The 6353-nt window shown below is 42.4% G+C and overlaps 1 pseudogene; it reads left to right on the forward strand.

The window, feature by feature from the left end:
- Positions 1-1816: 1816 nt before the first annotated feature.
- The window catches only part of LOC102821959, a 27399-nt pseudogene continuing 22862 nt past the window's right edge, over positions 1817-6353 (forward strand).

A 6353-nucleotide genomic window follows, 5' to 3' on the forward strand; every position in this document is an offset into this window, starting at 1 on the left:
GGCGTATGCACACAATGGAATACTGCGCAATGCTGAAGAACAGCCATGTTGAAGAATAGCAATGAATGTGTGAAACACCTCACAACATGGATGAACCTGGAGGACATTATGCAGAGTTAAAATTAGTGAATGACAAAAGGACAAATATTGTAAGGAAACCAATGCTGCAAAAAGTTTAGAAAAGGTTTTCTTAATATAAGAAACTATATGAGATGGTTATGGTTGTTGTTAGGTGCCATCGAGTCAGTACCAACTCATAGAGACCTTATGCACAGCAGAACGAAACACTGCCCAATCCTGGGCCAACCTCATTATTGTTGCCATGCTTGCGCCCATTGATGCTGCCACTTGGCCAATCCTTCTCGTTGGGGGTCTTCCTCTTTTTCTCTGACCCTTGGTGGCAGGGGGTTATTCACAGGCCAGAGTGTAGACACATGTTAACACAGGTGAGAGGGCAGGCAATATACAAGAGGGAGGGTAGCAGCGGAAAGATGAAAGTAGCAGGAGACACAGGGAGGACTGTGATAGTTAAGTAAATAGAGGTAAACACTATTAACTGTTGGTACCTGGAAGGAACTGCAATCATTGTAATAAAGCAAAGTATATGATTTGTTGAATGTAAAACTGATGATCTGCGCTGTAAACTTTCTATTCACAAAAAAAAGTTAAACAAAAATCCCTAAATAAAAATTTTGAAGTTCCGTTTACAATAACAAGGAGCCTTGATGGTGCTGGAGGATAAGTACTGGATTGCTAACCAAAGGGTCGGCAGTTCAAACCCACCAGCCACTGTAGGGTAAGCACTGGGCCACAAGGTCGGTTTGAACTGGAAGATCAGCAGGTCAAACTCACCAGCCACTTCTTGGAAACCCTATACAGAGTCACTAAGAGAGAAAACCAACTTTGATGGCACTTAACAAAAACAACAACCCCAAACTTGGGAAGCCACAGGACACCCTCACTTTCACTTGGTGCCTCCTCTTCTTTGGGTTCAATAATTCACTGGAGCAACTCACAAAACTTCATGAAAAATACTATACAGGGTCACAATAATAAAGAGATGCATGGGTGAGGTCTGGGAATGTACCAGCACAGAGCTGTTGTATCACAGAGGACATGCACCTTCCTTTTGCTCACCACCAGGAATCTCTCTGAGCCTTTTATTGTGGTGCAAGCTCTTATTGTTGTTGTTAAGTGCTATTAAGTTGTTAAGTGCTGTCACTTAACAACCTGATATAGGGTTTCCAAGGAGCGGATGGTGAGTTTGAACCATCAACCTTGTGTTTCAAACTGACCTTGCAGTCCAATACTTTATCCTACAGCACCACACCAGGACTCTTACTAGCTAGTCCTGAATCTTGCCCCCTGAGGCTAGTTGATGGCCTCTAGGTGAGTCTTTTCTGCTCTGGCCACCCTTAACTCAGCAGCACAAATCCTTAGGTATGGCCTGGGAATTCTAGACCAAAGCACCAATTACTCCAGTGATTATTTATTTCTCCAGAGCCAAGGACAAGTTTACTTGGGGTAAAACCAGGTCCTTTACTCCATATCCAGCCATCACCAGCATGGAGGAAGCAGAAGAGTAGTGGGGAGATGAGTCCCAGGCCTGGCCTAAGACAGTGGCAGTGGAAATGCAGCAGAGTGAATAGCAGGGAAACAAAGCCCTGAAGTCCCAATCTAGAGTCAGTAAAATGGTGCTTTCTCCCTCCCCACACTACCCAGTCTGGGCACCTGAAAGACTCACTCAATTCTAGTTATAATGAAAATTCTTATAATTAGCACCTGTCACTTACAAATCACAGACATTTGAGCAGAAATGACACAGGCCAAGTCTACTTTAATCTGCATACTGTTGAAGGTACTTCTCTACCACTCCTGGCTGAGCAGCCCTGGAATATGGTGCCTCCCACTAGCCTGGTTAGCTCTTACAGCCACAGGAAGGATAGAAAAACTCCAAGTTACAAAATTCTACTTGAAGCGTCAAGGTCAGTAGACATGTTACTTGCCTCATAGCATCAAGCAATCCAAAAACCCAATTTGAATCAGTTGGACCTGGAGTAGAAGGTTTGATGCATGCTCCAGAAGCAAGGCAGAGTGAAGTGTCCTCTCAGTCTAGACAGTAGAGAGAAGCTGGGGACAACAGCTGCAAGATGAGCAGCTCTGCAGCACTGAGCTTTGTTCCCCTGTTCCTGCCAGAATGAAGTGGTCAGCGACAAGGACACCAACCATTATGTTGCCCATGTTCCTCAGATAAATCCCAGTAAGGGTTCTAAATAAATAATGAATGGGATTTAGCTTGAAAACCTAATCTACAGCTCTCTATTATGAGCAGTCTTTGGAAGATCCCAACAGGAAACAGATGGTGTATTCAATTTAGAACGATTTGAAGAGCATTTAATAAAGGCATTATTTACAAAGGTGTGAACAGAATGTAGAGAAATCACAAAGGAGAGTGCAGTATTTGGGAGACTGAAAGGGGGAGGGAGATACTACTGGAAATTCAGACACTGGCTTGTGTAGAGAGGACACCTGACCAGATGTCAGACCTTCCTGTGAATAAGAGCGGCCAGCCTGCAGCAACCCTGTGTGTGTGTGCTAAACACCCCCCTTCACTCTCCTTTCTCCACCTGATCTCCCACCTATCTGGATTCTTCATTGGTCAAACTCAACCAGAAGCCAGACAGCAAGGGATTGATTCCATTGTTGTTGTTCCTGTGTCTCCTGGGATCCAGAGCACCGTGAAGGATGGTTGAGAGCAGAGCAGAGGAGCTAATGAAACATATCCAGAGGCAGAAGGATCTGTATTCAAAACCCTGCTCTATCACTTTCTAGTTGTGTGACCTTAGGCACATCACAGAATCTATCTGAGCTGTAGTTTCTTCAACTGCAAAATAGAGATCACTCTACTTACTTCATAAGATTTCGCTGATAATTAAATGAACAGATACATCATTGAACTCAGAACATGTTGTTAAGTGCCGTCGAGTCGGTTCTGACCCATAGCAACCCTGTATACGGTTTCCTAGGAGCAGCTGATGAACTTGAACCTCCAACCTTACAATTCAAATGGCTTTACAGTCTGGTGCATTAACCCACAGTGCCACACCAGGACTCTGCTTAGGTATAGATAAATGATAGCTACTGCTGCCTTTTCTTTTTTCTTCCTCCTCTTCTCCTGATAATCACGACTATTATCATTATATTATATATGACCAGCCCCTTGATCTTCCTCTTGTAAGTTTCTAATTTTATACCATTGGGATCTGAGAAGATACTCAGTACTATTTTGATGTTTTAAAATTGATTGAGGTTTGCTTTGTGGCCTAACATGTGATGACCAGCCTTCTTGAAGTGTCTCTCCAAGTTGGGTTTCCTTCTAGTTTAACACCAGTGCTCTGCTCTTGCTTCTTTATGGCATGGAGGATCAGGCACAGGGCACTGAGGTCAAGGGAAATGATGATGTCCCAGGGTAACTCCTCCTCTAAGATGTGTTAAATTGAGTTCCTTGCTGATAAACCGAATCGTTCTGCTTTATCATCTAGAGATGGAACACACCAGGGAAGCTAAGGCTTCTGTGGGAAACTCATGGCTTCTGTCAATTGTTAGACTTTGTCCTGTAATGAAAACAGAAAAGGTCGCTAATCATTTCTCAGTTCTGGTCAGATGCAATGATGGTTTTGCCTGGGGATAGAAGGTCTAAGGTAATAAGCTAAGGGGACTGAAAACAGTGAGGATGTGAACAACAGAAGATGGGTCACATACTCTTGATACTTTCTTCTCAGGAAAAAGCCAGAGGTACTAGATGGCTCATGAGGTCTCGTGTCCCCAGCGGGACTTCCAGAAGTTTGAAAATCCCTGTCTGGAGAATGATTTTGCTGCCCACTGGTGCTGAATGGTTTTGGCACTGCCATGGCAGAATTACTTGTGTCAATCTGCAAAGAGAAATGAGCCACATTTCTAGACCTCTCCTAGAGCCTACTGGAATGTCTACATTACTGAGATCACCCATCTGGCTGGAACAACTAATACAGCATTCACAGCTGTTCCAGAACACAAAACTGCCTCTCCCGGGGTCTTCACTTTGCAGCTACTAAAACATCCAAGGCTCTTGCTGACTTGCACATTTGTAAACTGACTCACTCTACAGTGCTCCCACAAGAATAGGCTTAACTCCAGCCGTGATTAGGGGTTTCTCAAGAGGAGGAATGAGCTAGCTGTTTTCTGAGAAAAGAAAGAGCAAATGTTATTTATTTATTTAACAGCAATTGCTTGGAACAGTCTGTGCTAAGGCTGTTTTGTGCTGGGAGAGAAAGAACATTTCTGCAATGCTGTAGCAGAATCCCTAAACAATCCTGCCAATGGCTCTTTTTCTGGTGTCACTTCCTGGAGATCAGACACAAGTTTTGATAATACTGGGGTTGCAATCTCAGACTTTTATGGAGAGTTAAGAGTGAGTCACTATGAGTAGGAACCTACTCCACGGCACATAACTACCACCACCAAGAATGAGTGAAGCAGGCCTTTTATAAGTTAGTACAAACACATTCATTATGAGGGCAATGGAACCAACAGGAAGCTCAGTACAGTTTCACCATCTACAAGGTCAGTGGATGCCCAACTCAGCAAATGGTTACTAAACCAATGTGCAAGTCCAAGATGCCGTATCTTCCAATGTTTCTTCAGAAGCCAGAAATCTACATTTTTATGTGAAATTTGTGATTTTTAGATGCTGGTTTTAATTTTTTTAAGTATATGGGACAGTTTCCATGTCTTAAAAATGGAATAGTCAATCCAAAATAAAAACATTTAATAATAATAAAAAAAAAATGGAATAGGCATACTTGTCTCTATTCCTTTTGCCAAGTACAGTTAAAAATCATGGCCATTGTATATAAACCAAGCATAAGAAGATTCTGAAAGGTTAGATGGCAGATCAGCTAGGGACCTGAGGAATAACAGGTGGTGAGTTCTCTGACCTTCCGTTTTGCCTCCTAGATGCCAGACTGAGTACTGGAGAAGCCAATGGGTGCAGAAAAAAGAAAGAAAGTCCAAGAAAAGTCTATTTTCTCTAGTTAAAAGGCCAGGGAAGGTGAAGCCTAGCAAGACAGAAAATTTTAGGCAGTACCTGTGAGCTCTACCTCATTCCCACCCCCTGCCAGAGAAGGCCAGGTAGAAAATCTAGATGTTCATGCTTACTAGGATACGTCTACTTGGGTGGTGCTGAGAAGACCCAGTAGATAGTTAAGGCTTTTACCACCACTCAGCAGTAAGGAGGCACCTCCTCTGCGGAGAACAGTAACAAGACACCCCAGTTCTTCCAAACCACAGTGGGGAGAGAAAAAGGAAAAATAAATAAAAGCAAAGAAAGAACTTAAACCCAGGTGGCTCAAATGGTTAAGTGCTGAAAAGTTGCAAGTTCAAACCTACTCTGAGGTGCCTTGGGAGTCAGACCTGGCGATCTGCTTCAGAAAGGTCACAGTCTTAGTCTTGAGAAGTCAATGGAGCAGTTCTACTTTGCACACATAAGGTTGATCGGAGTCAAAACTGACTGGATTGCACCAACTCTATTGCTCTAGTGATTAAGTCACACCATGCCCTCCTATGGGTCAGAATTGACTGGACAGCACTTAACAACCACAACAACAATAATATGCCCTCCTGGTGTGGCGCTGTAGGATCAGCAATGGACTACAAACCACGTGGTCGGCGGTTCAAACCCACTAGCTACTCCTTGAAAACCCTATATAGGAGAGCTATGAGTCGACACTTCATAACAACAACAAAGGGATGAAAAGCAAAAGAAAGAAAAAAATTGGGACTTCATCAAAAATTTTGTTCAATGAAAGACCTATCAAGAGAATAAAAAGATAAGCTACAGACTGGGAGAAAATATTTGTAAACCACATCGGACAAAAGACACATATCTAAAATATATGAAAATTCTCAAAACTCAACAGTAAAAAGCCAAACAAATAAAGGGAAAAAAAATGTAACAACCCAATTAGAAAGACAGTCATTTTACTGAAGAGGCTATATGGATAGCAAATTAGCACATGAAAGAATGTTCAACTTCACTAGCCAACGTTGTTGTTGTTGTTGTTATTGCTGTTGCTGTTGCTGTTGTTAAGTGCTGTGGAGTCAGTTTTGACCCATAGCAACCCTGTATAGGGTTTCTTAGGAACCAACTTTGTAGTCCACTGCAAAATGCAAAATAAAACCACAATAAGTTATTTTAGTATATGACAGCTAAAATTAATTTTTTTTTAAAAAGTAACAATACTAAATGCTGGTAAGGCTATGGAGAAACTGAATCTCTGATACATTACTGGTTGTTGTTGTTGTCAGGTGCCATC

The sequence above is a fragment of the Chrysochloris asiatica genome, unplaced genomic scaffold (genome assembly GCF_000296735.1).
Source record: "Chrysochloris asiatica unplaced genomic scaffold, ChrAsi1.0 scaffold00106, whole genome shotgun sequence".
Lineage (NCBI taxonomy): Eukaryota > Metazoa > Chordata > Mammalia > Afrosoricida > Chrysochloridae > Chrysochloris > Chrysochloris asiatica.